Here is a 16,607-nt window from a genome sequence, read left to right as displayed (position 1 = left end):
AATCCTCATTGGGAGGGGGGGGGACAATATTCCTGATCAGAAGAGGAATAAGAAGAAATGGAAACGTGATCTGAAAATTTTATAGTCAGTGTCTTGCGTAGGTCTCTTTTCAGGAGGGGGATGGGAACTCCTGATCAAGGTAATCAAGTCTTCGGCCATTTTGAGCATCTGTTTTTTGGGCATAGAGACCTGACCACGTGGCTCTTGAATTTGTTTCTTTGCTTTGGAAGGTGCTTTAGTCTTTGCCTTTGAAGCTGAAGTTTGTTTGATGTAAAAATGTTTAGGTCTGAATACACCCTCAGAAGCCGGTGCCTGCTCAGTGGCTCCGGACCCATCTGAAGGGATAATATCCGAGGCTCCAATACCTTGAGTTTCCAGCGGCATGGCCAACTCCATGTGGGAGTCGGTAGCGGCCTGCGACTCTAAAGTAGCAGGCATCAGGGGGCTGCGAAAGCGCCTCACTGAGGACCGGCGAACCGGCAACTGGCTTAAGAGAAGCTTCGTCGGTTTTGGGCCTCGGTTGTCTATTTCTTTCCTTTTCTTTGCATTTTTTGTGAACTCCGGTAGTTGGATGGCTATCTGACGACATTTCTGGATAATTAAACCGGTGTCAAAAATAGTTTAAAGCAAAATCATACCGACGCTTAATAGTGCGTTGGTTAAATCTAGCACAAAACCGACAACCAGAAATGGTATGATCAGGGCCTAGGCAAGGAATACAGTAAGAATGAAAATCCTTATGAGGTATTTGCTTCCCACAAGAAATACAATTATTAACTTTTTCTGACATCGGTCTGGAGCAAGAAAAAAGTTTCCCCAACAGGGTACTTAGCTTTACTGAGGACTTCTGATTTGAAACTCTAACTCAAAAATCTCAGGAGTTGGCCGACCGGCACTTGCAAACTGCTTTTGCTTCGGGCACCGTGCGGCAAGAAAGACTGAAGAAAATGGCGTTGGCTGCTTCTTTTATACCCCTGATGACCTGACATCGGGGAAGGGGCGACAGCGGCCGACACAGGACCCAAGACTTTGGAATTCAGGCCGGCTGAGGGCAACCTGCCAGCAGGATTACCCAAATGTAATGTCTAACAGTGAAACACGAAGAACATCTGTAAATCAGCAGTATCCTAGAAATCAAGGTTTGAATCAAGTATGTTACAAATACCAATGCTGGCAGGGTCACTGATGTGTACAGGCATTTGAACGTAAAGAAACCAAATGCCCTGTTTAAATCCTTATTTTATTTTACTATTAAAGTCTGTTCCACTACATAATCCTGTTAGAAAGTGAGTTTAAAACTAATATACTGCATGGAATACAACATAATAAAGGATTTTGTGACTTTGTGTTAAGAAGAATGTTTTTTTGTTTTACTAACTACATTAAAGTACTGTTTAAATGTACTTTTTGGTGAGAGAGGAGTTTAATAAACTGATACAGATTTGTGGAATTCTGACCTCTGATTGCTGACAAGAATTCAGAAGCTATAAGTGATATGCTACAACCAGCAGACTCAAGTTTGTTTTACCAATGCTGACCAAGAACTGAGAACATTTTGCCTTTTGTAACTTGGTTGGTAGTATTGTAGACACTGTCACTGTTTTAACTAGAAGGCAGTAACAGAAACTGTCTGCAATAAATCCTGAAATGCCACTGCTAAATTTAACCCCAATGCAGTGCACAGTCAACAACTAAGAATAAGCATTCATGACAAATTACAAGCCACCATGTAACTCTGTCTTCTTGACTGACAAAGGAGCTATATGAATAATCTGTAGGGGGAGCTAAACAACAACATCCCCTAAGGGCACATCCAAAGATTGGGGATCATGTCAGAGAGACCGTTAAAATGAAACACTTGTTTCTACTTGATAACCACTGACAATTCTGTATCTGTATCATGAGCAATTGAGAAAAGAATTACAACATGATATAACTGACAGCTTGATACAGTTCCCCCATCCCAGTAAGGGCAAATCTGCACTTTACTTTCATCACAATTTGGCAAATGATGAGGAAAGTCTGGAACCTACACATATATAAAAAAATAAATGTTCACCATTGTCTGTAAAGCAAATTTCAGGGATAAAATATATATACTGGGAAAGGCTTTTAAAACTGTCAAAATATACAATATGGTGGCAGGTTATTTCAACAATATTTGCAGTCAGGAAAAACAACTCTGGAGTTGGAATGCTTGTCTGGAACTTCCTCTCTTCTGAACTTTATCACTTCATGAGCAGCCATCTTCTCTAGGGAATCGATTCCGTACAATACTCTCATGAAAAGTCAAACCTGTGAAAAAAGTAACATTACAATCACAAAACTGTACATACATACAATATGACAATTTAAATGATGTACAGGTATGCAGAATTTCACTTATTTACTACCATATCACATGTATGGTTTATTCACTTGCAGGATTTCAGACATTTACTGGTTCACAGGAAAGTACTAGGTTAGCTGCCCTTGTGGGCCACTTAAAAAATAAATTGGCTAGGGTTAAACAAACATCTTTAGTGAATTATCACTTATGGCACAGGCAAACCTTATAAAAACACATACAGTCTTCTGTTACTTATTGTCATTACAACAGCTCATCCAATTCCTGCCTTCCCTTAAACCTCATTCCTCCTCCAAACATTATTCTGCATCTATTGTTCCCACAATTCCCATTTTTTTCTATGCAATTGCTCATACCCTTTTCTAAGGATCCCACTTCGAGTTCTTTTATTTCCATTTATATAACTACTTCTAGAACGGTTAATCAGACTTTCATTTCCATTTTCTAGTAACTTTTTTTTGGCAGCCACCATAATTACACCCAGCATGGCCTTGCTATGTTTAGGCAATTCTGACTCTGTATCACAGCTCAAAAATTATTTCCTTAGTTGCACCAATACGTTCACTCAGTATTTCTGACAGAGCAGTGTACAGGGAAAACTTAGTTGTGTAAAAACTTACCATAACCTTGGATGTCCCTCTCTTCCATGTTGCAGTATTCATTACAATAGGGAGGTGGCTACCTGCAGCATCGACATCCGGCCAGTATACCAAAGTCTTTGGAGCAGGAGGGTACATGTGACATCCTATGTCAGAGCCATAAACCGACGACGGCTACAAATGTGATGTCTGCACGTACCCTCTTCAGAATAGACTGCTGCATACAGTAGTACTCCTGGAGGTTTAAAGAGGATCATAAAAGGAAGACCCTTAAGACTCACATGTAGACTAGACCATAGGATACTTGATAGCCTACGTGTAGTGGAGAGGTTAAGAGGGTGAGTGACTGTCCCCACAGATAAGTAACAGTAGATAAGAGAGGTAAATTAGAGGGGGTAGGAGGGAGGGACTGAAAACTGCAACATGGAAGAGAAGGACATCTAAGGTAAGTTCTTACACAACTATTTTATGTCCTTCTAGTCTCATGTTGCAGTATTCATTACAGTAGGGACAGTACCAAAGCTTTTAGGTATGAGCCTGGGTGGAGGAGTGAGGTCCCTGGTCAATGAGACCTTGTAGAATAGATCTGGCAAACCCAGCTCTAGCTCTGGAAGCTAGGTCTAGTTTGTAATGTTTGATAAAGGTGTGCACTGAAGCCCAAGTAGCAGCTTCTAAAATTGAGGTGTAATCAACCCCTTCGCAAAAGGCAGCTGATGAAGCAGCTGTCCTGGTGGAGTGAAATTTGACATGTCCATGTAAAGTTTTTCCATGACTGGAATAGCATATGCCAATGGTCTTAGAGCTCCATGAAGAAATGGTCTGTTTAGAGACTGCCTTCCCTAAAGCCCTTGGGTGGAAGGAAATGAATAGTTGGTCAGACCTTCTAATAGGTTTAGTTTTGTCTAAGTAGTACCTCAGCTGTCTGTGGACATCTAAAGAATGAAAAGTCCTCTTTGAGGGATTCTGAGGGTAAGGATAAAAAATCAGGTAGGTTAATGGTCTGGTTTAATGACAGCTCATTAACCACTTTAGGCATGAACGAGGGGTTAGTCCGGAGGTCAACTCTGTCCTTGTGGAAAATAAGGTAAGGAGGGATAGCCATAAGGGCTTGTATCTCTGATACCCTCCTGGTGGATGCAAAGGCCACTAGCAGAACTGTTTTCAGGGTACACAGTTTCAGGGATACTGAATGTGCTGGTTAAAAAGGTGGCAATGTAAGTTTTTCTAGTACAACATTCAAGTCCCAAGGGGGGAGGTATAGGCTTTTGAGGGGGTCTAATATGGAGTACTCCATTCAGGAAAAGCTTGACCTCTAATCTAGAAGCCAGAGGAGGTATCATGGGCAGACAAGCACAGAGACAACAGATAAATGGACCTTAACTGAATAATAAGTTAGTCCTGAGTGAAGGAGCTCACACAAATAGGAAAGGACCAAGGGTACAGGAATAGTCATAGGGTCCTGTTTTTTCCTTTGACACCACCTGGAGAATCTCTTCCATTTAGATACACAATTTCTCCTGCTACTAGGCTTTCTGGCCTCCTGCAGAACATTGAGTACATCCTCTGAGTATAGGTGTCTGAAGGGGATTAGAACCCTATCACCCATAAGGTCAGTTTTAGATTGTTCACCTGAGGATGTAGTAGGGGTTCTCCTGTCCTGTGTGAGAAAGTCTACTTGGTGGGGTAAACCTGTGATGATTGCCCTTGGCTAGTAGATAGAGAAGGGGAAACCAATGCTGTCTTGGCCAAAAGGAGGACACCAACAGGATTTTGAGTTTGTCCCTCTGGATTTTCAGGACCACCTTCTGAATCTGTGTTAAGGGTGGGAAGGCATAGATCTACATCCCCGCCCAAGAAAAGGAGAAAAGTGTCCACTTTCCAGGCTTCAGGATGTGGGTCCCTTGTGCAAAACATGGGCATCTGTCTGTTCTGGGAGGAGGCAAATACATCTGCTTGCAGAACACCCCACCTGTGGATAAGATCTAAGAATACCTCTCTGTGAAGCATCCATTTGTGAGAGGGTGCTGAAGTTCTGCTGAGAATATCTGCCATAACATTCTCTGTGGAGGGGTTGTACACTGCTGTCAGATGAATCTGCAGTGATGATGCTAGGGTCCAGAACTGGGTGGCTAGGCTGCAAAGAGGGTAGGATCTCATTCCCCCCTGTTTATGTACCACAGGACAGTCATATTATCCATGATCACTTTCAAGGTTCCTGGGGGGTAGAGCTGATATGAAGATTTGTAGGGCTAGAAGAACTGCCCTTATTTCCTTGATGTTGATATGGTCCCTTTGTCTTAGTGTGGACCATTTTCCCTGCACAGAGAATTGCTTCTGGTTGTGTAGTAGCACTGCACCCCATCCCATGTCTGATGCGTCTGTAGAGACCTGTTGTAGGGGGACAGGTACCTTGCAAGGGGGTTCTCTGGTTGAGGTTGATGGCAAGATCCACCACTGAAGTTCCCTCTTCAGACAGTGAAAGATGGGAAGGGGGGGTGTCCAGAGGATGAGAGTGTTGGCTCCATAAATTCTTCAGGATCCACTGGATTTTTCTCATGTGGAGTCTTGCCAGGGGCAACATGGGTAACAGGGATGCTATGTGGCCTAACATCCTTATGAATTCTTGTGCTGGCAAAGAAGTGATAGTGGGTAGTTTGTAAGTAGAGGGAAAGGTCCCAGGTCCTTTGGTCTGGAATGAAGGCCTTCAGGTTGTCTGTCCTGATCCTGCATCCCGAAAAGACCAGGTCTTGAGTGGGGATCAGGTGAGACTTTTCCTTGTTTATAGTGAATCCTGAGTCAGGGTGGAGATCGCCTGTTGTAGGTGGTGTAGGAGGACTTGACGGTCATGATGAAGAATTAACAGGTTGTCTAGATATGGGTACATTTGTATACCCTGTGTTCTACAGTGAGCAATAAAAGGTGCTAGACACTTGTGAATACTCGAGGAGCAGTGGAGAGACCAAAGGGCAATGCAGAGAATTGAAAATGCCAGGAACCTACTGCAAAGCGTAGGAATTTACTGTAATCTGAATGTATAGGAATGTGAAGGCAAGCATCCTTCAAATCCAGAGCTACCATGAAGGCCTGTGTTGGTATGAGTGGTAGCAGCAAAGGTAAGGTAATCATTTTGAAACTGGGTACCTTGAGGAACAGGTTTAGGAAAGATAAATCCAGAACTGGTCTCCATGGACTGCCTTTTTCTTGGTACCATAAACATTCTTGAGTAAAAACCTTTGTTTCTTTGTGGGCAAGGTACCTGCTCTATGGTGCCCTGCACTAGCAATTGTTTCATGATGGTGGGGAAAAGATGACTTTGGCTTGATGGAGGTTGAGGAATCCCTTGAAAGGGGGCAACATCCACCAAATCATAAAGTATCCCCTCTGAATGATGGAGAGGACTCAGTTTTCTGATGTGATTTTCTGCCAGGAGGGTAGGGAAAGGGTGAGACAAAGGGATAGGGGAGTGTTGGGGTTTAGATGTTGGAAGTCACAGTGGAGGTGGTCTGGTTTGTTCACACAGGCTGTGACAGGGGGTGGATGAAGGGGTGGAAGGAAACCTGGAAGTAGAGCTTTTCCTAGCTTGTCTACATCCATTTGGCTAAGGTGCCGAGTGGGAGGACTGTCTCCTGACAAAGGAAGTTCTTTGTGGGTAGTTTCTATGATATCTGGGGATAGGATAAACCAGTAAATGTTTCAGGTTTTGTAGCTCTTTTCCCTTTTCTTGAAGGGATTTAAGAAGTTCTACTGAAGCTTGTCCAAAAAGGGGCATCAAGCAGTTTAGTTTGCACATCCATAGGAAGTGGCTGAAGTCTCACCCAGGAATATCGCCTCAGCACTGAAGCTGATGCAGCAAATTTTGAGGAGGCTTCCACAGCATCATAGTTGCACTTGGAGTGCCTAGTCACCCGAGATGCTGTGGAAAGTAGGGTGTTTAGTTGGGTTTTTATTGATGAATCAAGAACCTCAGAGAGAAGGGTAGTTGCTTTGGAAATTGTGTCCATGACATTTCTAGCCATGTGGGTTTGGTAACTGAGAGCTCTTAGAGCCAGAGTAGAGGAGGTATACACTTTTTTCCCTAGTCTGTCCATGAATTTGCTGTCTTCATCAGTAGGATAGATAGCAACAGAAGGAAACTATCTGGAAGTTTTATCAGCAGAAACTGCAATAACTGCTGGGTCTGCAGGAGGGTTTTTGAATAGGAAATGGGTGTCCTAAGGCACCTTGTAAAAACGGTCAGGACATTTAGAGGCTGGGGGTTGGGAATCTAGGGCCTGTGAAGCGGCCAAGAAGGCATCTTGGAAGACAGGTAGCAAAGGAGGTACAGCAGAGGGGGATGCTTGTTCCATTTGCAGCAGGGTCAAAGTACCTTTTCTTAGTGTCAGAGACCTCTGAGGCCTGCCACTTAAAATGTTCCCTCATGAGGGAAATGGTGTCCCCAAAGGTGAATTCTTCTCCAGGAGACTCAGGGGTGAAAGGATCCTCTTCCTCTGGGGTGATAAAATCCTTAGGAGAATCAATTTGTGAACCATAAGTCAGTGATTCCTCAGAAGAGGAGTACTCTTCCTCTGATATCTCTAGAGGGTATCCTGAAGGAGCAGCAGCTGGTGGTTGTTGTGTCTGTAAGGCCTGGAATGCCTTAAAAAGACTCTGGGAGAAAACTTCCCATCCAGGAGCAGGTTGAGGCTCACAATGTTTAAGTTTCTGCTTTCTCTTCATAGCGGCAGACAGCTGAGTATGTGTGGGAGACAACGTCTGGGTGGATGGTAGGGAAAGAGTAGGCCCTTCCAACTGTAGGAGCCATGGTTCCCCTCCGCCATCAGGATCTGATGGCTGATTAACCTCAGCAGACGTACTCATCGTTTCCACCATCCCAGCTTCCATTGAGGTTCCTGGGCCTCATTGGGAAATGGAGGTCTGAAAAGATCCCAGGCTTTCATCTGCCTCAAGAATCTCTCCGGAAGCCTGACGCGTAGTGTGGGAATCTGGCCTGATTTTCTTAGCCTTCTTCTGTGGTGGCTCATCGGACATGCCTACTCCACCCACCATACCGAGCGCGAGACGCCAGAGCCTTTGATTTTCTAAGTATAGTTTTAATGCGGCCAGATGGCTTAGGAGAGTCTTAGGGACAAAGGATTTACAAATGGGGCAGGATGCATGGCCATGGGCCTCGCCTAAACAGAAAACTCACTTTTCGTACATGTCCTTGTGAGAAATTTGTCTCCCACAAACACACTTTCCCTTTCTAGTGGACATGTACATCTTGGAAACTAACAAAGGACAAAGAAAACCCAACAGGGTACTTCTCTGTAGCAGCTGACTGTAGCGATTGTCTGAAAAACAAGCGATCTGCTTCCTGAACTGGCAAACAGGAGTCCGACGTTCACTGTGGCAGAAAAATTCTCAAGACGGTACGTGCACACGTCACATTTACATACGTATGTTTATGGCTTTGACATAGGATGTCACACATACCCTCTTGCTGCAAAGACTTTGGTATACTGGCCAGATGTCGGCGCTGCAGGCAGCAACCTCCCTACTGTAATGAATACTGCAATATGATAATAGAAGCACATCTTTTAACATCTGCCAACTAATTACAGTCACAAAAAATGTTTCTTTCTTCCCCCATCACACCTCCAACATTTGCCATCTACTGGAGGAAAAACTGTTTGGAGTATGCCCAGGCTTGCATATTTGGGAACTTTATATATATATATATATATATATATATATATATATATATCTATATATCTATATATATATATATATATATATATATATATATATATATATATATGTGTGTGTGTGTGTGTGTGTGTGTGTGTGTGTGTATGTATGTATGGTTCCACTTCATATCATCGAATTATCATTTCATCGAATTTCAAATCATCGAGACCACATTGTCAAAAACTCATTTCATCGAATCTCAAATCATTGAAAACTGTAAAGCAACTAAAAATAACATCCCAGACACTGTTTACTATGTTTATGCAGAGAGGCAAGCCCCCCTGCACACCCCATGTGGGGGGCTCCGCCCCCACACCCCCCGTAATTAAATATACCAACTCCAAGATCGCATTACAGTGGGGTTAGGAAATTACCTCCCCCCCCCACTGTAGTGCGACCTTAGAGTTGGTATATTTATTAACGGGGGGGGTGCAGGGGGGCTTGCCCCCCCTGCATAAATGTAGCAAAAACTTTGTGGAATGTTATTTGTAGTTGTTTCATAGTTTTCAATGATTTGAGATTCGATGATTTTTCGATGAAATGAGTTTTCGACGATTTGGTCTCGATGATTTGATAGTCAATGAAAAGATAATTCCATGATATGAAGTGGAACCGTATGTATACATTTCTTCCCATTGTTCCTTTGTGAATTGCTTATCCAATCTTTCTCTCTTGCCAATCCATTCAAACCTCCACAGATTGAGTCCTATAGATACCATGCAGTATTGTATATGCCTTACTAATTATTGCTTTTTCTAACAGATCTACTACAAACTCTACCAGTGCAGGTATTTCCATTTAGGATCTTCCTTTTTCTTTGCCTATATTCTGATATCAGTCCTTGATAGGGAAGGCAATATGAAGACTGCAGTCCAAATGTATTCTTGGCCATTAGCCTTCCCCTCTCTAATTATTTGCTCCCAATACCTTGGTTCACTTGTCAGTTTTCTCCAGTAAAGTCCATGCCCCTCTTGACTATTCTCTGTACTCCTAATTTTGCTCATCCCTACTGGCAGAATCTCCTTTACCCATTCCCTTGTTGGCTTAGTTCTTAGAAGACTTTCTGCTACTTTACGAATATATTTTGAATGGTTATTGTTATTCTTCTTACAGATCTGCATCCAAAATACCACTCTCCTTATTTCTTGAGTATACCCAAGTACCGCCCTCCGTTTCATCTTGATCCCTTTCAACTCTGAATTATACCTTTCTGCTTGTGCAATGTATTGCAGCCTTAACTTTGTAGATCTGAAATACCCCTTCAAAGCAGGTAATCCCACACCACCTTGTTCTTTTGGAAAGATCAACTTATCCCACTTGACTCTTGCTGTCCTCCCCTCCCAGACAAAATCTTTCAGGTCTTTATTAACTGCTATCCACAACTTCTCTAGTTGATAAAAATATGCCTGACCTGTGTATAAAACTAAAGAGACTAAAAAAACACCATCATTGCTTGTATCTTGTTATCCACATCCATAAAGCCAAGCTTTCAGTTTCTCAGTTTTTGTATTATCTTTTATTTAGTCTCTTCCCACATATCCTTGGCTGCCATAAGACTCATTTTTAACCCATATTCTGAAGTACTTCAATTCATGCCTCCCAACCATACAGAATTACTCAGATTTTCCCGAGTTTTGGGGTCCAAATGAAGGGGTGCCACGATTCCCCGAGTGGCACCCCTTCATTTCCGATTGTTTTTGCTTTATAACTTTAACTTTTTAAAAAATCGTGCTGTTGGAGCTGACGTCATCACGAGCTCAGTAAGGGATACCAGCCAGTCGGAATTGAGCTCAAGGAGCTCACATCATCATTTCCGACTGAAAATGCGAGCGGGAATGGCAGCAGTGAGCAGAATGGATTAACACAATGGGAGGCAGCTCGTTTTGTTCAGGGCAATACAAAGACTGAGCAGAATGGATTAATGGCAAATCTGCAATAGGAGGCAGCTCATTTTGTTCGGGGGGATACAAAGGCTCACATAAGGAAGTGTGTGTGTGCCTGCAACATATTCTGTTACAGTCATACTAAACTCCACTCATTTTTATGTGCACATGATTTGTATGATTCCTACCTAAATTTCACTGACTGAACTGATATATCCCCTAAGATGCATTTACCATAAGAAAATGTTGACGATAGCCTTGCTTACTTGCTAAAGCAATGCATAGTTTACTCTCTAAAAGATACAAAATAACTTTGAATTACTATCATGCTTCAGACAATGTTTTCTGTTATGTACAGTATTGTTCATCAGACAGAGCTGCCTTACTGCAACATGTTTTCTGTTATGTACTGTATTGTTCATCAGACAGAGCTGCCTTACTGCAACGTAATGTTTTCTGTTATGTACAGTATCGTTCATCAGACAGAGCTGCCTTACTGCAACATGTTTTCTGTTATGTACAGTATCGTTCATCAGACAGAGCTGCCTTATTGCAACATGTTTTCTGTTATGTACAGTATCGTTCATCAGACAGAGCTGCCTTACTGCAACATGTTTTCTGTTATGTACAGTATCGTTCATCAGACAGAGCTGCCTTACTGCAACATAAGGTTTTCTGTTATGTACAGTATCGAAGAAAACAACTGCAGAAAAAAATTTTAATACTAAACTTGAAAGGATGACTCGGCAGACAAGCTACAAAATGAGCACAATTTGCAGTCATGTAAGCTTGGAAGCTGAAATCATTTTACCTTTTAAATATGTTATGGTTTACCTCATTTAGGCAGTACCTCATTCAAACATGTTTCATACTGCTAAAGTACAAGATTTTCAAGACTAAAAGTCTTGGAAGGTGAGATATGACTTAACTGCAGTTTTAAAATCAAATTATTCATAATAATAAAAGCTATGCTTCTCACCTAAAACTACCTCTAGGAGATGGTACTGTTTATAAACAGAAGCAAAATCTGTCCCTGAATTTCTAATTTATGTGCAGTGTGATTTTTTTTTTGGATCAATGAAATGTTTCTTTCGTGAAATTCTGCAACAGAAAGTACTGCTGCATTTTTGGGTACATTTCATGAAATTTTATTGCATTTTTCTTTTTGTAAACAGTAATATATGTACCAGAGATGAGACATACAATGAATCTGCATTTCAAATTAATTAAAGCTGGTTTGCAAGAGAGGGCTTTAATTAGCAGGTATTGATACCACTGTAATGTCTTATGTCTGAACACTCCCTTTCTTGACCCATCTTATACTTCTTCTGTATCACTGTCAAAGAGATTGAAGTGAACTATAAAAATATCCTCATGAAGGTGCGAGTTTCAAGGGCAGAGAAGTTTTAATGCCAATTAGACTATTTTCATTGTGAGACAGTATTGCTTTGTTTATCTGACGTCTGCTAGTTTGTGCACTGATGTGCTGCAAAATGTAAAAATAAAATCCAAACAATCATTGTTGATGTAAAGCAGTATGCACACATTAGTGTTTATGGTAAATGGGGTGAAACAGCCAGGTAATGGGACATTGGAATGGCTGCAGGGGGACTCTGGTGTCATATTTTGGTAGTCTGTCCTTCAGTTTGCATTTGAAAGTTGGTATCCCCCAATTCTATTGGAGTGGGTGGGGTTACATAATTATGTATGCAAATTAGATGTTAATCAGCGTACAGATTTGTACCTATTTTTCATGGGCCTTGTACAGATTTTTGATGTTTCCAGGTTGAGAGGTATGCTTCAATTCATCATGTTCATATAAATATGGGTACTGTTGAACCAAATCATGTGTACATAGTTTACAGCTTATTGCCTTTGTTTTCTCTTCATTAATTTTGTGTTCCGAAAAGACTTGAAACTGACAAAGAATGTTTCACAACACTGAAATGTCCTTTTCTGGTTTATCAGATACAAAATAACAGCTGGACATAAAAAGTATAGTTTTGTACATAAATGTAGATGTTTGAGTGTATACATTGCTGCAGTCATTACACTTGGGTTATCCTGCCGTCAGGTGGTTTCCCAGTCGGCCTGAGTTCCAAAGTCTTGGTCCGGCATCGGTTGCTATCGCCTCCTCCCTGACGTCAGTGCGACAGGGGTATATAAGATGCAACCGACGCCATTTTCTTCAGTTTTTCTTGCCCCAGATGTCAGGTGCCTCTAAATAGGTAGGCAATTCCAATTGCTAATAAAACATACATAAGAAAAGCAAACAATAACTTACACCTACCAGCAAATACTCCCCATAGGTACTAAAGGGTAGAAGACATAGGTACGTACCAGCCAGTAAGAGGGGAAGGAGGGAGGGTAACCTGGACTGCAGCAGTGTATACACTCGAACATCTACATTTATGGTAGGTACAAAACTGTACTATGTTCATCATGTTACACTGCTGCAGCCATCACACTTGGGTAGAATCCCAAAGCTGAGGTAGGGTGGCTGGTTCTATAAGGCATTAGGGGTGGCTATAAGGCCCTGCAGCACTGCAGTGGCAAAGCCAGCTCTGGATTTAGAGTATTCAGGCAGATGGTAATGCTTGGTGAAGGTATGTACAGAACTCCAAGTTGCTGCTTCCAAAATATCCTTGGTAGGTACTCCCCTGAGGTAGGCAGTTGAAGTGGCTGTTGCCCTGGTGGAGTGAGATCTAATGCTGCTAGGTACAGGTTTTCCATGGTATGTGTAGCAGAGACGTATACAATGTCCTATCCATTTTGTAATAGTCTGTTTTGAAATGGCTTTTCCCTGTGCTCCTGCAGCATATGCTACCAATAATTGCTCAGATTTTCTGAAAGCTTTGGTTTTGTCCAAGTAGAAGCATAACTGCCTGTGAATGTCCAAAGAATGCAGTAATCTCTCCCCTTTATTCTGTGGTTTAGGATAAAAAGTTGGCAGGTGAACAGTTTGGTTTAGAGCCACACTGAATACCACCTTTGGCAGTTCTTAAAAACACCCTGTCCTGGTGGAAAATGAGGAAAGGTTCCACTGCCATTAGTGCCTGTAATTCTGAAATTCTTCGTACTGATGTTATTGCCAGGAGCAGAGCAGTTTTCCAAGAGATATATTTTAATTCTGCTGTGTTAGCTGGCTCAAAAGGAGGTAAAATTAATTTTTCCAAAACAAAGTTGAGGTCCGAAGTTGGAGTAGGTGCGCTACGGGGCGGTCTTATGTTTTTAACCCCTCTGAGGTACTGTTTTAACAGTGGATTAGAGAAAATTGGTGGATCCGTATTGTGATGAGCAGAGATGGCAGAGGCGTGGATCTTGATGGATGAGAAGGAGAGGCCTTTGTCCAGCATCTCAGTTAAGTATTGTAGTATCTGAGGAATGTTTGGGACAAGAGGGTCAAGGCTGTGAGCTTGGTTCCAGGCACAGAATCTCATCCATTTATCCGAATAGGCTTTCCTGGTACTAGGCCTTCTGGCCTCCAGAATGACATCCATAACAGCTTTGGAGAGAGGCATTGCTTGCTTGACTAAGGAATCTTCCATGCAGCTAGGTTTAAGGTCTTTAGCTGGCTGTGTAGTATTTGATTGTTGTGCTGAGTCAGCAGATGTGGGATTGGAGGCAAAATCCAGGGTGGTTCTTGTGCTAAGCTCCTTAAAATCGGATACCAGTGCTGGCGTGGCCAGTCTGGTGCAATCAGGATAATTTCTGGCTCTTCTTGCTTGGCTTTTATGAGTACCGTTGGCAGGAGAGGTAGTGGTAGGAAAGTGTATACCTGTAGGTTCTCCCAGCTGAATGAGAGGGCATCCACTTTCCATGCTTGTGGATGGTAACTCCTTGTGTAGAATTTTTGTAGCTGGCAGTTTATTGGGGATGCAAACAGATCTATGTTTAGGCTCCACCATTTCTGTGTTATCTTTCTGTATATTTGTGGATTCAATTCCCATTCGTGGGGATCCATGATGTTTCTGCTTAAGTCATCTGCCAGTATGTTTTTTTCTCCTGGCAGGAATTGTGCTTGCAGATGAACTTGAAGGTTTATTGCTGTGTTCTACAAGGTCATGGCTTGTCTGCATAGGGGGTAGGAGTGAGTGCCCCCTTGCTTGTTTATGTACCACATAACTGTGGTGTTGTCTGTCTTTAGCAGTAGTTGTCCTGGATGCAGCAAGTCCTTGAAAGTTATAAGGGCATTTTGTACAGCTAGCATCTCTTTTTGATTGATGTGAAGATGCCTTTGTTCTGTGGGCCACGTGCCCTGAATACATTTGCCTGCCATGTGTGCTCCCCAGGAGTAATCCGATGCATCTGTTGTCAGTGTTTGCCTGGTTGTGGGTTGTGTAAAAGGCTGTCCCTTGTTGAGGTGACAAGCTTGAGCCCACCACTGAAACTTCTGTTGAAGGCACGGTATTAGTGGTATAACTGTTTCCAAACTTTGACAGTGTTGAGACCATACATTCTTTAGGTACCACTGTAGTTTCCTCATATGCAGTCTGGCATATGGAATTAGTAGTATGCAGGATGTCATGTAACCCAGGCCTGCAGAAGTTTTCTTTCAGGGAGTTGGGTCTTTGTTGCCATCAATTGAAAGTACTGAGTCAGTTGTCCTTGCTTGTCTGGCACGAGATAGGCCATCTGGGCCGTTGTGTTCAAGCTGGCACCCAGGAATATAATCTCTTGTGAGGGCACTAGTTTTGATTTCTTTTTGTTTACTGTGTACCCCAGGCAACTTAACTTTTTTACAAACGCCAGATGCTTTAGAAGAATGCCCTTGTTCTCTGCTGGAATCAGGCAGTCATCCAGGTACGGATAAATCTGAATTCCTTTCTGTCTGCAAAATGCAATTACTGGTGCCAGGCACTTTGTGAAGACCCTGGGCACAGTAGATAAGCCAAAGGGCAGTGCAGAGAATTGGTAGTGCATTGGACCAGCTATGAATCTGAGGTATCTTCTGCAGTTTTGTCTGACAGGGACATGCAGGTATGCCTCCTTGAGGTCCAAAGTCACGAGCCAAGCTTTCTTGCCCAGCATGGGAAGAAGCTGCTGTAGTGTCAACATTTTGAATTTCAGAACATCCGGGTAAGTGTTTATTGAAGAAAGATCCAGAATGGGCCTCCAGGCTTTGTCCTTTCTGGGTACCAGAAAGAGTCTCAAGTAAAATCCTTGTCCTTGCTCCTGTGATGGTACCTTCTGAATAGCTCCCATATCCATGAGTGCTGTAATTTGTTTTTGAGCATCTGCCCATTGATTTGGTGGCAGATTTGGCATTCCTTTTAACCTTGGCAGAGTGTGAAAGTGGAATCTGTAACCTTGAAATACAATGTTGAGAATCCATTTGTCTTTGGTGATCATTTGCCAATTGTGGTAGAAGAGTGCCAGTTTTCCTCCCAAGGGGGCTGCCAAGAGGGATTTGTTTGGCAGCTGTAGTGGGAAGTCATTGGAGCTGCTTTTTATATGGGTTGGGGCCTGTCTTCCCATTCTTTCTGGCCTGATGCAACCCATTGTCGAGGCCTGTAAGGACCTTGTGTTTGACCTCTACCTCTTGGACGTCTGTATCTTCCCCTTTGAGGTATGTCTGTAATTGGAAAGGACCAATTCTTAGCTGGCCAGTTTCTTCTAAATCTAGGAGGCTGAACCTGTAAGAAATCCTTCACCATTTGCATAGATTTTGCCTTATCCTACATTTTCTTTAATACCTCTTCTGCCTAACTCCAAATAACACATCCTGCTGCAAAGGTGCATCCAATAAATAGAAGTTATGTTCTTACCATAACGTTCCATGTTAGTTGTCTTCTTCTCGCCTTCTTCTTGCTGGATGGGTTCGGAGCTGACCTCGGCTCCGACTCGGCCATTCTAAAAGCTCGAGAGTTGGTTCCACCGGCTCGAGGCTCCCCCTATATCCCACAATGCTAGGCGTGAGTTACCTCAGATCTCGTTTGTAAGCTAGGCCCAGCTTATAATAGCAATAGAATAATTATAAACAAAGTCCACCTCTATAAACCAGGGAGAAGAGAAGGGTGACCTACATCCTGATCCAGGAAAATATGCACA

The 16,607-nt window shown here is 42.6% G+C and overlaps 1 protein-coding gene across 1 annotated transcript in view; it reads right to left on the bottom strand.

The window, feature by feature from the left end:
• Positions 1-1,221: 1,221 nt before the first annotated feature.
• The window catches only part of ZNF410 (zinc finger protein 410), a 669,052-nt gene continuing 653,666 nt past the window's right edge, over positions 1,222-16,607 (bottom strand). The window contains exon 10 of the mRNA XM_044074718.1: positions 1,222-2,295. The gene's annotated coding sequence lies outside the window, so the exon portion shown is untranslated. The remainder of the gene's footprint in view (positions 2,296-16,607) is intronic.

Source organism: Protopterus annectens, chromosome 6.part0 (assembly GCF_019279795.1).
Source record: "Protopterus annectens isolate FY-2018-M chromosome 6.part0, PAN1.0, whole genome shotgun sequence".
Taxonomy (NCBI): domain Eukaryota; kingdom Metazoa; phylum Chordata; order Ceratodontiformes; family Protopteridae; genus Protopterus; species Protopterus annectens.
Note: the sequence above shows the minus strand (reverse complement) of the source record. Positions and strands in the feature narration are given on the sequence as shown.